Here is a 19,929-nt window from a genome sequence, read left to right on the forward strand (position 1 = left end):
ATGTAGTTTTGTTGACACTGTAGAAGAGAAATGTCATGTCTGCTGGGTCATGAAGCTCACGATTTTGTTTTAAGAATAAGGACTACATCAACAACAAAGAGAAAAGTAAAGGGTAAGGGGCGTCTTTTAAGAGGTCTCTGCAATGTAATTTTCTAAGAAATAACAATTCCTTTTACTACATATGCAGCTACATATTGTCTCAGATCAGCTCTAATTTAAAGCAGGGGCGATTTTAGGTTCAAAGCTTTGGGGCAGCTCAATACCCACATCAAACTACGGCCCGCCTAACAAAAATAGTGAAATGAAGATGTGTTTTAGTAAATATAGTACTAGTAATTTTATTTTTTTGTGTGTGTGCCGACTTTGTCCCCATTGTCCCATTGTGTGTCTGCAACAAAAATACTGCAAAAGTACTACACAATTACTACAAATCTAAATATCAATTTTAGTGCTTAAAAACAAGGTCTAACATATTTTGTCTTCATCCATCCGTCCATTATATGCACCGCTTATAATCACTAGGGTTGCGGAGGTCCTGGAGCCCATCCCAGCTATCTCCAGACAACTGGTTGCCAGACAGTCGCAGGGTACACGGAGACACACAATTCACTCGCTCATTCACACTTAGGGACAATTTAGACTAGCCAATTAACATGGCATGCGTGTTTTTGGAACGTGGGAGGAACTCCACGCATGTACAGAAAGAACATGCAAACTACACACAGGAAGGCTGTTAGCTGGATTTGAACCCATGACCTCAGGACTGTGTCGTGGACGTGCTACCCACCCAGTTATTTTCTCTCCATTCAGATAAAAAATACTACAGTAATACTATAATAGAAAAAATACTGTTACAGAAATATCACAACAGAAATACTACATAAATACAATGACAGTACTATTAAAAATACTTAGGAATGACTACAAAGATACTAGTATGGAAATGCTTTAAAAAACTTCTACAGAAATACTACAAACATATTACTACAGGAATACTATGATTAAAACATACTGCTACTTAAATATTACGACAGAAATACTTCTACCAAAATATTATGACAGAAATTATACCAAAATACTACAGACATACTACGAAAATATACCATGGAAATACTATAAAAATACTACTGTAGAAATACGACAAAATAAAAGTACAGTACAAACTCTCCGAACCGAGGACTGTCCTACCTGCCACATTGTTTCATGATGCCATCAGCTCACAGTATTTAAAATTGCTATACAGTGACGTGTTACGCAGGCTTCTGATTTATTTTGTGATTTTGACTCATTTACATATTTGAAACATGTTTAATCAGAGCACGAGTGACATTTCTGAGGGTGTAGCTGATCAGATGACAAATGTTATTCAGGAGATAGGACATACATTGGCTGATAGCATTTTCTCACGTATACAGTCACACAATACAGTAGCTCCTAGCGCTGCTGCCACACAAGATGTAGCAAACACATTGAGTAAGCCAGGTTATGTGTCAGATGTAACACAGGTTCAGGTGGTTACACAGAGAAAGGTTAAAGAACCACCATCATTTAATGGGGATGGCTCAGACTCAATAAAATTACATGAGTGGGAAGATCTAATGAAGACATTTATTAAGAAGAGTAATGTGAGAGTTGAAGAGCAAGCAGAGGAAATCCAAATGCATTTGAGAGGAAAAGCTAAATATGTAGTTAGGTTTGGCATTAGAAACAGTAATATAGACGTCTATACCCGCCCTGACATGATTTATAGTCTCCTCAGGAAACACTTTAGCTGTACCAAGTACTCTGCTGTCCCTTTAGCTGACTTTTATTCAACTTTGCCCAAACACCAGGAGGACCCCTATAACTACTGGCTGAGACTAAACAGAGCAGCTGACCATGCCTCTGAGTGCTTGAGTGAGCAGGGCAAAACATTTGACAACCCTGAAATAGAGGTCACTCGCATGTTTATTCCAACATGGCGGCGCATGGATACATGCTTGCGGCTCGTTGCCCAGCTAATCTTCTATTTATTGCCGTTCTCTTGTCTTTTTTGCTTTCACTTTTGGACACATGTGTGGCCAAAAACACTTACAGTAGGGACGAACTTATTCGGTTGGGTGGGCGTCTAAATTTCGATTATTCGGGCACTTTTTATACCGCCCATGATATACCGAGCGAACTTCAAAGAGACCCGGCATCCTTGTGGACAGCTATTCCTCTTAATAAACGACGGCGGCGGCCCCGTAAAGAAAGGAAACAGAAACGTGGTTGCCGTGCAGGTAGATGTGTGAAGCGTGTGAAGTCCAAGCAGCAAGATGGACGCGAGGATGGACGCGAGGATGTAACTAATTCCACCATTCATTCCTCGCCGGACAACCGACGCTTTAAACTCAGCGCTCACAAACGGCCACAACGCTGGGAGCTTTTGAAGATCTCGACAAAGACTACAAAGAGTTCAGCTAAGTCAAATGATTCAGCAAAGCTGAAATTTGGTCTGTTAAATATTAGATCGCTTGCTCCAAAAGCTTTACTTGTTGATAACATTATTCGTGATTATAAACTTAACTGTATGGGTCTTTGTGAAACGTGGTTACGCCCGGATGAGCACTTAGCGCTAAATTATGCCTCTCCCCCAGACTACGAGAGTAGTCATATAGCACGCACGCTGAAAAGGGGTGGTGGTGTTGCGCTAATTTCTGAAAAATCGCTCAAATTTAATACACGTACCTCTAATAATTACAAAACGTTTGAGGCTCTTGTGATGCGGTCCCCTCAATTGTCAATTGATGTAATAACTATCTATCGTGCACCTGGGCCATACACAACTTTCTTAGACGAATTTGCTGAACTTTTGTCTGAACTAGTAACCTATGCAGACAAAATTATAATTATGGGAGACTTTAACATTCATATGAACTCCCCACACAGTTCACTTACTATTGCGTTTAGTTCTCTAATTGATGCATTTGGTTTTACTCAACTGGTTGACTTGCCAACCCATAAAAATGGGAACACGCTAGACTTGATTCTGACTCGAGGAGTCTTAACCTCAAACATTATGGTGCTACCGTGTACTACTGTTATCTCTGATCATTATTTAGTGACATTTGAGGTGCTAACTAAATGTAGAGTTAATAAAGCTGAGGGATTTAGCGGACGCAATATAAGCACTGGCACAGTTTCTGAGCTCTTTGAACTCCTTCCTGGAGCAGTTGCGTCCTTTCCTAAATACAATGGCTCGATTGACTCACTCATGAATGAGTTCAATACCACCCTGACTAGTGTGCTGGATTCAATAGCGCCCATAAAACTAAAATCACGTCCTAAAAGACGCACACCTTGGTTTACTGATGAAACTAGAACCCTTAAAAAAGAATGCAGGAAATGGGAGAGAAAATGGCGCGCTACCAAGCTTGAGGTTTTCCATCAAACCTGGTGTGACAGCTTGTTAAAGTATAAAGCGGCCCTTGCCTCTGCAAAATCGGCCTACCTTTCGAAGGTGATTGCGTCTCAAAAGAACAACCCCAAAGCCCTTTTTGACACTGTAGCATCGCTTACAAGGCAACAGCCTATCGCAGACAGTTCGACACACTCTGCTCAGGACTTAATGGTCTTCTTCACTAAGAAGATTCAATGCATACAGGAAGAAATTGCAAAAGATATTGTTAGTACCACACGTATTAAAGGACTGAAATTTACAGATGCACGACAGGGTGGCTGCCCTGGGAAAATGGCCGGTTTTAGTGAACTGTCACTTGATGATCTCAAACAAGTGGTGAATGCGGCCAAACCGACAACTTGCCAGTTCGACCCGCTCCCAGGTTCACTTATTAAAAGTCTTTTTAGCGTCCTTGGGCCTTCAGTTCTAAATATTATAAATACATCACTCTCCTCAGGTGTAGTTCCAGCAGCTTTTAAGTCCGCCGTTATTAAACCCACACTGAAACGACCCAACCTTGATCCAGAAATATTAAGTAATTACAGACCTGTGTCAAACCTACCTTTCCTCTCTAAAGTACTCGAAAGAGTAGTGGCACAGCAGCTGAATGCTTTCATATCGGAGAATAACCTTTTTGAATCCATGCAATCAGGATTCAGGGCTAACCACTCTACTGAGACAGCTCTGATCAAGGTAACAAATGATCTCCTAATGTCAATGGATTCTGGCGCTTCATCACTTTTGCTGCTGCTGGATCTTAGTGCTGCTTTTGACACAGTGCGCCACAATATCCTACTAGAACGGTTGGAAAAATGGATTGGTCTCTCAGGAGCTGTCCTCTCGTGGTTCAAATCCTACCTCTCAGATAGGACACACTGTGTTAAATATGGTGAAACGACATCTGAGCCCTTTAATGTTACCTGCGGTGTTCCGCAGGGTTCAGTGCTCGGCCCCCTACTTTTCAACATTTACATGCTTCCATTAGGTGATATTATTCGCAAGTACAATATCAGCTTCCATTGCTATGCAGACGACACTCAACTATATCTTCCGTTGGAGGAATCTTGCGTCTTAACTCTGAAAAGACTGAAATGTTAGTCATTGGTCCTTCTAAATGCCGGGACTTATTCTCAAAAACTGCTGTGAACATTGACAAATGTCACATCACACAGAGTGACTCAGTTAAAAATTTAGGTGTCATATTTGACCCTGATCTATCCTTTGAGATGCATGTAAAGCAAATTACTAGAACTGCCTTCTTCCATCTTCGCAACATTGCTAAAATCCGTTCAATACTGTCTCAGTCTGATGCGGAAACAATAATTCATGCATTTGTTACCTCCCGTCTCGATTACTGCAATGCACTACTCTCTGGTCTCCCGAAGTCCAGAATCAAGTCTCTTCAGCTAGTACAAAATGCCGCAGCGAGGCTCTTAACCAGGACAAAAAAGTACGATCACATAACACCGATTTTGGCTAACCTGCATTGGCTCCCAGTTAGCCAAAGATGTGACTTCAAAGTTCTCTTAGTATTGTACAAAATCATACATGGACTTGCTCCCTCTTATCTTTCAGATCTGATCTGCCACTATGTCCCGGTCCGAAGCCTACGATCTGAGAGTGCTGGTCTTCTGATGATCCCGAGAGCAAAGAAGTCTTCTGCTGGTTCGAGAGCGTTCTCCATCCGGGCACCGGTGCTGTGGAATGCTCTTCCCCCTGAGATTCGATCTGCAACCTCAGTGGAAATGTTTAAATCTAAACTTAAAACTCACTTCTACTCCATTGCATACGAATAACCTACTCCTCTTGTCGGTTGAAAATAGTTTGTGTAATATAGTGTAACAATCTGTGAAGCCCTTTGAGACTCTTCGTGATTTAGGGCTATACAAATAAAAATGACTTGACTTGACTTGACTTGACTATAAAAAACACTAGAGTAGAACTACTACAAAATAAAAGTACAATAATACTATGAATATACTACTGTAGAAATACTACAACAGAAAATTACAGTAATACCATAAAATACTACTGTAGAAAAACTAAAAAATGAGGAATGGGCACCGCCAGGCTGTACTTGTCCAAGACACACCTCAAGAAATGGTGCCCCTATGACGCTAGTAGTTAAGGGATCTAGACAAACAGACAGAATACTATAAAATACTACATTAAGAATACTAATACACAAAACTACAGTAATACTACAAAATATTATGTTACAAATACTAGAAAATAAAAGTACAGTAATGCTATAAAAATACTACAGATATGCTACAAAAATTCGACTATAGAAAATAGTACACAAATACTACTGCAGAAATACTACGATGCAGGAACGAAATGGACTCAACCATTTTAATGCAGTGGATTATTTCCAACGCTGTGTTGTTCACATTTTCGTTTTCATTTACATTTTTAAAAAACATTTATTTTGTGTTTTTCATCGTATTTTAGCCCATCCTTGAGCATCCCCCAAAACAGGCTGGCTACACCCAGCATTTAAATAATAGAGAAGAAGAAAAATAGACAGACACAACATCTCGAAACAAGGAGAAAGCTCTTTTATTCCTCGTCATGTTTGCTTTAATCTGGGTGAATTTATCAAAATAAGGGCCGGAGAAGTTCCTTCCAAGGTGTTGTTTACAGAATATTCTTGGCCTGCATGACCTACAGACAAAGGCTATAGGAATCCAAAAATACAAAGACTAAGGCGGCTTACCATAATTCTTATTACAATAAGGGTGGTCCCTAAGCTTTTTGTAAATTTAATAAAAAAGGTTAACATTAAAGGGATCCCACGGTTGAATGGAGCACTGTCCTAAGGACGACACCCTTGTCACCCTTGGGGGAAGTCTTGCTCAAGCCGCTCAATTGTTGCCTGAGGAAATCAATTGCCTTTTGTTAATCGAAATAAGAGTTTGCCTGATGTGCTTGTTTACACACCTATTTTACAATTGTTCCTTCTTAAAGTGGAAGAGACGCCTGGAATGTTTATAAATGACTGAAATAATGAAGTTATAAATAAAGAAATCATGACTAAAAATAGCCTGTGACAATAGTGACCGGTGGAGATTCTGCCAATTGCTAACAATAGCATTTCTAAAAAGGGCCTTCAAGGATGGGGACTTTTACAGATGGTCGTAAACACTACGATGATGTCACTGGAATGGTTAAGGGAAGGCTTGCCAGGGCGATCCCAACGTCTGGCAGCTAACAGAGCAAGTCAGCGTCCAAAGTTTAAAAAATTCACGAGTTTTCTCTTGCTGTTCTCTGCTAAATATAGAATGCTGGTGGGTGTCGGTCCCTGTTTGAGTGTGTGTGTGTGGGACGACTATAATAACCCACACCCGTCTCTGCCATGAACAGGAAAGTTTTATTCAGGAAGGGCAGTCACATTTACAAGATGACAGCAAACACATAAGCACTAGTTATATCTTCTTATGCTACTAAAAACACACTTTGGTGTTGAAAAGGAAAGAGGACACGAAGGCATTGCATCGTTGTCATCTTACACCCACACGTGCACGCATGCATGCATGCACACACACTCACGGCCTGAGGAGTATTGATCAGTCTGTAATGAGAGCCTTTACGTTTGTTTTTAGCCTGAGTGGGAGAGGAAGATGTGGTACTGCGGCAACGCTTGTGCGTGTATGATTGTGTGTGCATGTGAGTGTGTGTGTATTAGCGGCTGTAATTGAAGAAGTGCTGGTGTGATCACATGGCGGCGCCCACGTTACTTTCCTGTTGTGGCGGTCATTCCCGCCTCTCAAAGAACTAGGTGCTCTCCCATTGGTGGGTTGCAAATGGAACAACTACACTCCCAGTGACACTGCAAGCGAAGCACTATGCTAGATGTACTGGATTGGCGCAAGCGAACGATTTCAAAATCACTGACTCAACAACAGCAATGTGGAGTATCACAAATGATAGTTCCTATCACGTCACCCGGGTAACATTAGTTGCTGAGGCCATATTGGATGGGTCAGTGCGTAAGTTTACCTTGTTTTTGTGATTGACCTCAGAAATATGACAAACAAAGCTCTAGTTGAGTAAAAGCAGTGGTTAGATGAAAGTTCCAGGATACCTTACGACAACAAAAGTTCACCAATCGATAAACAATACCCATATAAGCTAAAGACAAAGCTTGCTAGAGAAAAACTAGTGGAAGGTGGGCTAGGGTCCAATTACTTAAATGTAAATGATCTGCATTTATATAGCGCTTTTCAAGTCGATGAAGACCTCCCAAAGTGCTTTACAATGTGCTTCACACTTTTCCCTTTTCACACACTAACTAACCGATAGCAGTGTCAGACATGCAATGCAACTGCTATTGGGGGCATTGGGGATTCAATGTCTTTCCCAAGGACACTTCGACATATCTAGAGATAACATCGAGTGTTCCTGAAAGCCTGACCGAAAACAGCGCACCCTTATCCGGTGGGTTGATGGCAAAGCAAGGCCCTGAGTAAGTGCATAGCAACCTCTGGGTATAGCTAGGCTGCATTGACACATCGTACCTGCGTCCTCTGGATCCCAAGACGAGCGCTCTACCTCCTGAGCTAATGCCGCCCCCTAAGACTCTGTGGTATTTGTTTAGCTTGCCGAACTGCTCACAATCATTGGCCAGGCGTTTAAATGCAACCGAGCTATACCCAGAGGTTGCTATGCACTTATTCAGGGCCTTGCTCTGCCATCAACTCACCGGATAAGGGTGCGCTGTTTTCGGTCAGGCTTTCAGGAACGCTCGGTGTTATCTCTAGAGTTCATTTCAGACGGAAAACAGTAGAGAATTTTCTCCTAAGCTTTATAGCACGAGTTGGAAGTCGCATTGACCAAGTGAGATTTTCTCCCTCTACCCTCCACTCACTGGTACTTACGAAAAACGGTAGCCTCACAAACAAACGATGCCTTACACCAACAAAATCAGTGGAGACCCGTGACAAAATCAGACCGCATGTGGTGGGCCCCTGCAGTATGGCCGACTGTTTACATTCGGAGATGCGCGTGATGTCACTATCAAACTATCAATACCAACGCTTGACTCCTTGCAAGTGGAACACCACACTATAAGGGGCTTGACCATGGTCAGCTGACCCATTATATCTGCTGTGGCGAGTTTGCAGGGAAGTGAAACACTACATTAACACTACTGATAGCAGGAGAGTGCACCACAGCAGAAGCAGAGTCATGATTTCAGCCAAGTGAAGCATAACACTACACCATCAGTCACACACAATTAAGTGAACTACTGCAAGTGAATGACTTGCAGTAAAATTAACCACTACAGGACCAAGCTGTACCGACGAGACTGAACCACAATATTTGCAGGAATGGACTTGTGTGGAGGGTAGCACGGCGCAGTGGTTAGCGCGTGTGCGGCACAGTTCCGATGTCGTGAGATCGAACCTCCTGTGTGGAGTTTGCATGTTCTCCCTGTGTTTGCGTGGGTTTCCTCCGGGCACTCCCGTTTCCTCCCACATTCCAAAAACATGCATCTCAGGTTAATTGGCCCGGTTCAAATTGTCCCTAGGTGTGAATGAGCAAGCGAGTGAGTTGTCTGTCTCTATGTGCCCTGCGATTGGCTGGCAACCAGTTCAGGGTGTCACCTGCCCACTGCCCGGAGATAGCTGGGATGGGCTCCAGCACCCCCGTGACCCTACTGAGGATAAGCGGTGCAGATATTGGATGGATGGATGGACTTGTGTGAAATGTGAACTACAGTACTACACTAGCAGAACACAAGTTTTTGGAATACTAAATTGATAATATTAAGGTGACCCAACCCATGAGGAGTAAAAGTACCCCAATCAACAACTGACAAGATGCAAGGGAACAAAATGGTAGTGGCCAAGTGATACCCTTTTCCACAAGTGGACCACGACACTAACTACTGCAATCAAGCACTGTTTTTTTTCACTAATCAATCAGATTATCAGCCATACACCTCTAAAGTCAGCAAAGGCATTTTAGGTATGTAGGTTTGTTGTATCAAACACAAAACAAGTCATTTTCTGTTTTATGTCTCACTCCAGCATACTTAATTAATTTAAAAGTTGAAGGACTATACAACAGTGAAAGAAAATGAACAAAACCAGTAAAAAAGGACATCAAACAGTCAGATGATGATAATATGAATAAAAATGGTAATAATTGGTATGTGCTTTTAGTTTTTGTGGTTGACTTCCCCATGCAGTTCTTCCAGGTTGCGCTGCTGCATTATTTATGAGTCGGACTCGGCTGACGATCGATGCGACCTTCATGCAGTTCGCCCTCAGGTCCGTCACATCCAATCAGGAAACTTGCTGAATTATTGCTATCCTGATTGACTTTTATTAATATTTCTACTTGTCTTGTAAACGTTCAAAACGGGCAGCCGTTGTGGATTCTTCCTGAAGATCCAAGCCAAGGGGGACCTGAGTAAACCTAGTACCAATACTTGATTACTTAAAATTAAAGTCAACCCAAAGGATTTCCTCTCAGCACTTTGTTTTATGGGGCACCACTAGCCTAAAATTGAATTTGATTCATATTTTTTTTATATGAGTTTATGGGCAAAATCCACCAGCTTTTACCAACTGAAATCACAATGGATTTGTGTAGAACTTGTTAGACATCGAAATGCAACTCAAAGTGCTGTATAAGAACATACAATTCACAATAAGACAAAACACGCCCTTTGTTTGTTACTCCTAGTTTACACCAAATTCTTTGTTAGGACTAGTAGGGGTCCATGAAACATTTAAAGTACTTGCGCTTTACTCAAACATTTCCGTTTCCGACAACCGTTTACTCTTACCGTAAATTACATACCAAGAGTGTTATGTCTTAACATTCATGGACCTAGTCCTGGACTCTAGTCTCTTGTCTACATGATAAAACTTTTTTTTACTCCTTTATGCTTAAACATTGGAAAGCTAAACCCTAAAACTCTCTTTAGTTGAAACCTGTGTCTTTATCACTATTGCTATAGATGTGGTCTTTTTCAGCTTTTGACTGACTGTGCATTTTCCACAGGGGGGAAAAACTCATAAAACTGGCATCGTCTGCCTTAATGTAAACATGGCGCTTTATTATTTGTATTCTTTTATTATTGACTTTTTCCCTATTGCATTTGTTACAGTTGTTCTCTCCAGTACCTGCTAGCCTGGATCTTTTTATCCTATATTTCCTCTGGATATTTCTTTATCTTTAACAAGGCCAGTTCAATTATTTACAAATCTGCCTACGGTTCGTTGAGTGCATCTCTACCAGTGATCTGAGTCCGTATTGCACAGTTCGATTATATGCAAGTCTGTTTGAGTTTACAAGTCAGAAAACGTTTTGTTGATTCATGTTGAGTATAAACAATTTTGATAGATTCTGATCAATACTTGGAGAATTGATGTTTATTCTTCTGGTTAATCATACACACATATGTAAAGTACATAAATAAGTTATGATAAGAATTATATAAATCTATAAATTTGTATTGATTAGACCCTTGAGTCCATTCAGTTAACCTAACAATTCTGTGAATGTAACTCTGTATAAGTCAGTTTAATCGAGTATGTTTCAGCCTGTACATGTCATTGTGAGTTTACATCAGTCACTTAAAATCTCGAAAAATACTATTAATATGAATCTGTGAGTTTAGTCAGTATTAGTTAGTCAATACAATTCAAATGGAGTCTTGATGGGTCGGCGCGAGTCTATATAAGTTTTAATCCATACAAGTAGAGATTCAGTGTCTTGCCCAAGAACACTTCGACATATAACGCGGAGAATCCAGGAATCAAACCTGTATCTTCTTGATCACAAGACACTCTACCCCTTTTATAATGGTGATTGCTCTGCTTGTGTATCACAAGCCAGCAATGTCCCCCAGGCTGAGAGCAACCAATGATCTTCTGCGACGTGTTCATTACCCTTCTGTATTCTTTTCCTGTCCAGTGCATGTATTGAAGTTTATCTTGTTAACGAGTCAATCAGACCACGTGGCACCATGTCCCACTGCCCCCTAGTGGGCACTTGGCATCATGCTGATGCAATAACTTTCAGTCATGAAACTTGAATGACATGAGCGCAGTGTCAGCAAAATGACAGCTGACCAGCAGGCCATGCCATTTATTATTGAGTGTGCGTGTACAATTTTTTGCTCAAAGGTTGGATTTCATGTACGATATATTTTGTTTTGTCATAGACCAGTGGTTTTCAACTAGTGTGCTAGTACACTCTAGTGTGGTGTGAGACCTTGGCTACTGGGGCTGCACGATTAACCAAAATTTAATTGATTTCGCGATGTGTCATCGCAAGACACTGTGTTTTTTTTCAAGGATCTATAGTTTGTCGTTTGATTGAGTGTTTGGCCAGCTAGAACGGGTTTTCGCTTGCCGGCTTTTTTCGTCTTCTAACTCGCAATTTGGGTTATTTGTTTATTGTTTCATTAAAATGTTTTTGTATATGTAGTTGATTGGATGATAAAGATTGGTTTGTCTCGCCACTGCGCTCCTACTGGAGAGGAGTGGGGGGGATTGGTCGAGTAATGCAATCCCCTTCGTGTTATCTTTCAATCTACAGTAAACTTTTACCCATGGGAGAAACCAAATTATAGCATTTTTAAACTCTTTTTTTCTTAATAAAAAACAGGATAAGCAGAAATATGATGAAAAACACTAGATTGAATATAAAAAAAGGACAAAACAAAAATGTGCACATCGCAGCCTTGAAACAGTTCCATCCATTTAATTTGTAGCGCTGCTCTGGAGCTAAGATCCAGGTGAAACTAGGCCAAATCAGGTTTTCCACAATCAAACTTCTGATTGAAAACATTTCACTGTTCATAAATATATTTTTTTAACTTGCTACACAAAATAAGATCTAAAAAACATTAAGAATTAAGGGGACACTATAAATAATTGAATGTAAAAGTATAAATGAATCCATAATTTGCTTGGGCTTTACATACATTGAAGGGACGATGTGTATTTTTTGACCACTAGATGTTGCTGTATTGTGTAGTGCACCCAATAAATACTGCAAATAAGAATACAAACTATGGAGATTCAAAGTGTCCAAAATGCTTAATTTTACCTCCCACTTTTTGAAGTTTTTAGTTACCCTTAGTAACAAGATGGCTGACAATTAGTAAAATAAATCCAAATTTCTCGAGCAACGAGTGATTTAAAAAATGAATTTTTATATCATATTTTGTGTATTTTGGATTATTTTTGAAACAAGTATTGCTCTTTTTAGTCAATTTTTTTTTCTACCACTAGAGGCACTAAATAATGCAATTTTATACTTTAAACTTTCATATTACGGTGGGAGGGTAAAGCAGCGGGTCGCAATTTCTCACGTTAGAGACCCCTGTCCTAGACTGTCCACGCACCGGGTCTCACAAAATTCCATGGGAAACACTGCTTACTATGATTAAGTACTCACAAAAAAATGTACTGAAAATGCATGTTTCATTTAATATCGAAAATCGCATCGAAATTGCAATACTGGTCTGAAAAATCAAAATTAGGTGTTTTCCGAAAATTGGGCAGCCCTATTGTCTCCTGTACCGCAGGAAATTTGCCAATTTTATCTGTGAAAAAAAGCATGCCATTGGTTAGTATCTTTGCTTTCTTCCAGTGACTAGCCAAGTAATTATAACATTCATCCATATCTGTAGGTGGCAGCAGATTACTTTTTTTCTTTTTATATACCCATTATCTGCGCCTGAGGTAGTTCACAGTTCATGGTTCATGGATTACTTAACCACCGGGTAGTCGGGGCGCCATTTCCTGTGGTTTGTCTTGGGCAAGTACAGCCTGTCAGCGCCCATCCCTCTCCAGACCGTTTTTTTTGGTAGGGGTTTTCTCCCCAACATGAAACAGATGGTACTGGTTTACATGGTTACCAGTAGCAGGAGAGGCCTATTGATCTGACTCAGATACAGAACCTTCATCATCTGGTCACCGTTTTATTTTTATTTTTTTTAGGGGGTGTCATCACGTTTTTCAGAGAGATGAGCCAGACATTGATAGTGACGGGCAGTGGCCCTTTATGGTACGTATGTGACAGTAGTGATGGTTGGTTGCTTGGTTGGTTGGCTGGTGTCATAAACCAGGACGGAATCTCGGACCCAATTGCGTTTGTTTTAAAGGAATCTTTGGAATGAGTTGTCAGAGCTTGCTTTGGACGGCAGCGTTTGTCGGTCATCAGCCGCTGCGGACGGAATGGCAGTTCCGTGACAGGTAGGCAGAATCGGTACAGCTTAGCGGGCAGGTCGATTGCCAGGGCAGGAGAGCAGGTCATAAACGTGGGGCAGAAACAGATCAAAACCGAAGGCAGGCAGGAATCAAGCAGAAGTCTTTGGTACTGGTAATCTGGCGAAACACACAGAGAGACACAAGTACGGTCTGACACCCTCCTCTGGCCGCTGACAGCTTAAGAGGAGAGTGCCAGCCAATCAGAGAGCGCACTCCTGCGCGCCAAACGATTGCCACAGGTGTCTTCATTCTGGCAATCATGACAGCTGTTTGGATCCCTGGTGGCGCCCATCCCTCTTCAGGCCAACATATGTTTCCACCCGGTTTCAGGCTGTGGACTTTTTGCGTGTAATGCAAATCTGCTAACCACTGAGCTGTGGAAACCCTAAATCAATGAGGAAAACCTCTTTTGTTCCAAAATTTTGAGTATCACATCGTACAGTACGCATTGCATTCATGTTTTAGTTGAAAAACTGTCTGTGGCGATGACGTAACATGACGTCCCTCTGTTTTTGTGACATATTAAAGGCTCTTTTACACTTATTTTGATTTATATATTATTTCATAATACATTATATTTTTTACATTTTAATTGTCAAGGCAGAAAGTTTATCAAAAAAATTAAATATAGAATAATCAAGAAAACACATTTGAAAGTACAAGTTATAATTGTATTTTTACCTTTTCTATGTAAAATGAACAATTTGAATAAATAAATAAAAATACCATAAGCTCATATCACATCTTCGTTTTATGTGTAATATGCTGTATGAAATAGAATCATCAATGATTGTACATAAAATAGGAAAATTTCCTTTCGTGTGACGTGACTTGAGCTGTTTGAGTGACACTGGTTCAAAAATGACATAGATTAAAGCAACAAAAACTATCTGAAGAGAACTTTGGGACCAGAGCCGAAAAAAGCTTCTATAAAACGAGCTGGAATTCCCATCACTACTGCATGTACTGGCACCCAAAATAGTACAACTTATTTTGTCTTATGAAGCGGTTGAAGATTGCCCTGCAAAAGGTGATGAAATACGTAAAGGAACACATTTTGATGTTCATTTTTACGTTCCTTTTGGCAGTAGAACATTTTTATTTCACCAATAATGGTTTGTTCCCATTTATTTTACATGTCACGGTTGCCCATTGCCCTCACTTGGCCCTGCTCCAGTCTTCAGTATCCGGGTTCGATCCCGTTTGTCTCATCCTGTCCGTTATCTTGCCCCAGTATCCGGTAACGATCCAGTCTGTCACGTCCTGTCCGGTATCTTGCTCCAGTCCCGAGTATCCGGTATCGATCCTCTCGGTCTTGTCCTTTCCGGTATCTTGCTCCAGTCCCCGGTATCCAGTATCGATCCCATCTGTTCTATCCGGCCTCTATCTCATCTGCCTCTGACTTCTCTGTCTCACTTCTTCTGCCCAGCGATCGCCGCATCCCTGGCGTTTGTGTTGACTCGCATGACTGTCCCATTCCAGTAAAGTAAAACTTGTGTGAAAACATCACGTGTCTGGGTCCTCCCTCTGTGCGGGTTCTAACATTTCATTATTTTGTCATCTATCTAGGAAAAAATAGATAACATTTTTGCTTAACCCTTCAAAAAATAGTAACAAATATTGTAAAATCCAAAATGGCAGCAAAATTATTCACCAAGCTCAATAACCTGTTTTACATGGTGAGCCACAATGACCACGAATGATAAGAACACCTTTTAAAGTGTCAATTTAGGCATCATGATATTTCAATCTTTAAAAAAAATGAAATTGGACCCTGCAATTACCGGTAATTTGTTTTTCGACAGATAATGTGCCTCAGGATTTTTAAACCAAAAAGTGTGCTTTGACTCAAAAAAAACATTGCTTTTGACCAGCGTTTTTCAACCTGTGTGCTGAGCACACTAGTGTGTGTTTTACTTTTCCAAAAATTTAGGCCATTATTCAGGATTTTTGCTATCTTCAGACAAGGAACTATAATAGTCATCCACATCAGTAGGCGGCAGTAGATTTTTATATACTTTTTAAATATTATATGTCTGCTCATGAGGTAGCACAGTAAATTTAATAACTTAATTTGTTAAACAAAGAGGTTCAAGATTGCACTGTAAAAAATAAATAAACATAAATAAAGCACATTATTCTTTTTTATTTTAAGTACTATTTTCTTAACAACAAAGTTTTTGGTGATAGGAATGAGTGGAGAGGTGTTGTAAAAGGATACTGGGATGTTTAGACGTGTTCTAAGGGATGGGCAGGGCATCTGTATGATACGGCAGGGGTTAACCAGTGAAAACTGTCCCATTTCATCTGGAGGAACGAAAGCATTACCAACTTGGGTGCCGAGGTGCTTAACTTGTTTGGGTGTTTGGGCATTTCAGTTGGCCATGTTCCAAAAAAATTTGGGTGTGTTTTTTGCTATTTTTCCCATTTTTTTTTTTTAACTTTTCTTTGTTTTTGTATGTGTTTTTCTTGCTGTCGGTCTCCCCTCTTGAGGGATATGACCAAAGTAGATAGATAGATAGATAGATAGATAGATAGATAGATTATTTTCTTCTTTTTATATACTAATTACCTACTTATGAAGTGGTACAGTGAAATATTTGACAAAAGCTTCATTTTCAAACACTTTCGACGGACGGTGTGCTTTTTTATGAATACAATTGTAGTTCAAAAAGGGTTGAAAAACACTGCTATAGACACACAAATACAATGTAAATAGAAAAAAAAGAAAAGTCGTGAGAAAAAAGTGAGGCCACTGGCTGCAATCCAGGCCTGTAGCCCAAATTCTTTTGTGAATGCTACAACTAGTTAAGATAAATTAATTTGGTAAGAAGGTTTACCATTTTGTATTGATAGTGAATTCCGTTTAATATGCTGCAGGTTGATTTGCAAATGATTTGAAAATCATTGTATTTGGTTTGCTGCACGGTGAATGAGTGGTTATCGCGTCCGCGACACAGTTCTGAGGTAATGGGATAGAATCCTTCTGTGCGGAGTTTGATTGTTCTCCCCGTGCTTGCGTGGGTTTCCTCAGGGCGGATCGATCCAAGTATCAATATTACTGATACTACGCAAGTACTTGGTTTGGATCAATACTATTGTCCTTGGATCAATACTTCACTCCTCCACCAGTTTCGTTAAAGCACCGCTACTCGATGTAATGAGCTTAGCCTTTCTTTCTCTCGTACACTCTTTAAATGTATGTCTGAGTGTGACTGACAGGCACACTTTTAGCACCTCTCCCTGCCTGCTTGCCAGGCAGAACAGAATCTATGCGACCAACACTACCAGAAACTAAAAATGATAGAAACAAATAGGAAGTGCAGAGCAGTGTGGAACTTTTTTCCCCTCGCTACAAAAACGTACAATGCCAGGTGTCGTTTTTGTGTTAAAATAGTCTGTACCGTGGCAACACCAAAAACTTCCATAGACACCTGGAAAAAAGCTCACACTGCAGAGAGCAAAGCGCTGCAACAAAAATGTAAACGTGTTACTGTTCCTGAACAAAAACCTGTAAATCTGTTGACACTGTAGCAACAGAGCCGGTGAGAGACAATTGATACTTGCTCTGCACCACTGACTCAATTTTAAAATATTTTGCCATGGCTTACTTTAGTTGCATTGTCGACATTGTTATGAATCATTTGTATTTTCATTACATTGCCGCAATTTTGGATTGACTCTCTTGAGTCTTGACTCTGTCAAAAACCAGAACAGGATCAGGACCCAAAGCGTGACGTTCTCACACAAGCCTTTTATTTTACGGGAAATGGGGAGTCATGCACGTTAGGCAGCAGTCTGGCGTGAAATGATAGCAAGCCAGAGGCCGACGAGATAGATACCAATTGCCCGAGTAGATATCGGACAGATGGGGTCGATACCGGAAGGACGGACGGACAGGATAGATAATGAAACAGGATATCGAAATAAAACATGACAAACTAGACGGGAACGAAAACTGGAGAGAATGCTAAACAGGACAAAAATAGACGGAAACAAAACTGGAAACTGGTATTAAACAGGACAAAAATAAAAGGGAACAATTCCGAACAGGAAATACCAACAGGAAACAGGGCCAAGTCAAAACCCACGTCTTGCGGGGCAGTGTCGTGTCCAGCATGGTCGCCGAATGAGTTCATTCTTCCTGCCTCCTGCCTTCGTTCTGGTCCGGTCTCGTGACAGAATGAACCAGCCAAGATTTGAACTCAGCGGACGATCCCATCCGACTCCCGTGCCTGCCTGTCCGACTCCCGTGCCTGCCTGTCCGACTCCCGTGCCTGCCAGTCTGACTCCCGTGCCTGCCAGTCCTACTCCCGTGCCTGCCAGTCCGACTCCCGTGCCTGCCAGTCCGACTCCCCTGCCTGCCAGTCCGACTCTCCTGCCTGCCAGTCCGACTCCCCTGCCTGCCAGTCCGACTCCCCGGCCTGCCAGTCCGACTCCCCTGCCTGCCAGTCTGACTCCTTTGCCTGCCAGTCCGACTCCCTTGCCTGCCAGTCCGACTCCCTTGCTTGCCAGTCCGACTCCCTTGCTTGCCAGTCCGACTCCCTTGCTTGCCAGTCCGACTCCCTTGCTTGCCTGTCTGATTCGCCTGTCCTGTTTGCCTGTCTGATTCGCCTGTCCTGTTTGCCTATCTGATTCGCCTGTCTTGTTTGCCTGTCTGATTCGCCTGTCCTGTTTGCCTGTCTGATTCGCCTGTCTTGTTCGGCTGTCTGATTCGCCTGTCTTGTTCGCCTGTCTTGTTTGCCTGTCTTGTTCGCATGTCCTGCTCGCCTGTCCTGATTCGCCTGTCCTGATTCGCCTGTCCTATTTGCCTGTCTGATTCGCCTGTCCTGTTTGCCTGTCTGATTCGCCTGTCCTGTTTGCCTGTCTGATTCGCCTGTCCTGTTTCCCTGTCTGATTCGCCTGTCCTGTTTGCCTGTCTGATTCGCCTGTCCTGTTTTCCTGTCTGATTAGCCTGTCCTGTTTGCCTGTCTGAATATCTTGTCCTGTTCGTCTCTTTGATTCCCTTGCTTCCTGTCTGACTCCTGTTTACCTGTCTGACTCTTGCTTACCTGTCTGACTCCCCTGCTGATTGCCCGCTGGACTTCCCTGCTGATTGCTCGCCGGACTCCCCTGCTGATCGCCCGCCGGACTCCCCTGCTGATCGTCCGTCGGACTCCCCTGCTGATGCCCGTCGGACCCCCCCTGCCAAGCGCCGAGTACGATCGTCCAACGCCGATGGCGCCTGCCTCTCCCGGTTCCTGCGTGTTCGGAGGAGGGAGCGGGGTTGCCCCAATCGAGAGCGGCGACCCATTCTGACTCCGCTGCCGATCGCCTGTCCGACCCCCCCTGCCGAGCGCTGAGTCCGATCGTCTGACGCCGATGGCGCCTGCCTCTCCCCGTTCCTGCGTGTTCGGAGGAGGGGGCGGGGTTGCCCCAATCGAGAGCGTCGACCCTTTCCGGGGTGCGAGGTAATTATTTTCTTTTTGGGACCTCAGGAGCTGTCCCTTAAAGGGGGGGCTCTGTCGTGTCCAGCATGGTCGTCGTGGCGACTGGCTGGCCCGGCCCCCTGGGCACTGGCTGTAGTAGATCGGCTAATTTGCGTGTGTGCTTCTTAAGGGTGAGTTGTGGGTATTGCGGGTGCTGGTTCATTGCGTTTTCTGTTCTGCATTATTCTGTTCTGTCTGTCTTGATGAAACCTGTGTTTGCACGTTTTGAGTTAAAACCTGTTTTGTGAGTATTCTTAGTCTGAGTTCCTGTTTGCCTGTAAAGCCTGTTTTTGTTTGTTTTGCCCCTGAGTGTTGGACGACTTTTATTTTGCTTAATAAAAGTACTGATCGTTAGCACGAATGAGTTCATCCTTCCTGCCTCCTGCCTCCGTTCTGGTCCGGTCTCGTGACAGGCAGAGGTTCGTTGATGGGCTGACAATGGAAAAATGAGGGCACTGAGCTTAAATAGACAGAAAGCCAATCTGTCAATGAGCAGCTGGTGCCAGATGGGCGGGGCCAAATGGGCGCCATGGCAACCGTGACAGACTCTTTCTTTTTTGTTCCCAAACAGTTGTGATGCAAAATTTTTTGTAAACTTATAAAGTTTGTAATGCAGTTTTTAGAGTCCTTAGATCTTTGTGCTGTGTAAATTGGAAATATAATCTAACTCAAGTGGGTAAGGGTTCAATTATTCATTCTAATGAAATTTCTAAGCGAATGGTATCAGTATGGGATCGGTTTCATCGATATTACCCTGTGTTTACTTAGATCAGATCGATACCAAAATTTCCAGTATCGCTCA

Source organism: Urocampus carinirostris, chromosome 3 (assembly GCF_059441175.1).
Source record: "Urocampus carinirostris isolate Australia breed hairy pipefish chromosome 3, RoL_Ucar_1.0, whole genome shotgun sequence".
Classification (NCBI taxonomy): Eukaryota; Metazoa; Chordata; class Actinopteri; order Syngnathiformes; family Syngnathidae; genus Urocampus; species Urocampus carinirostris.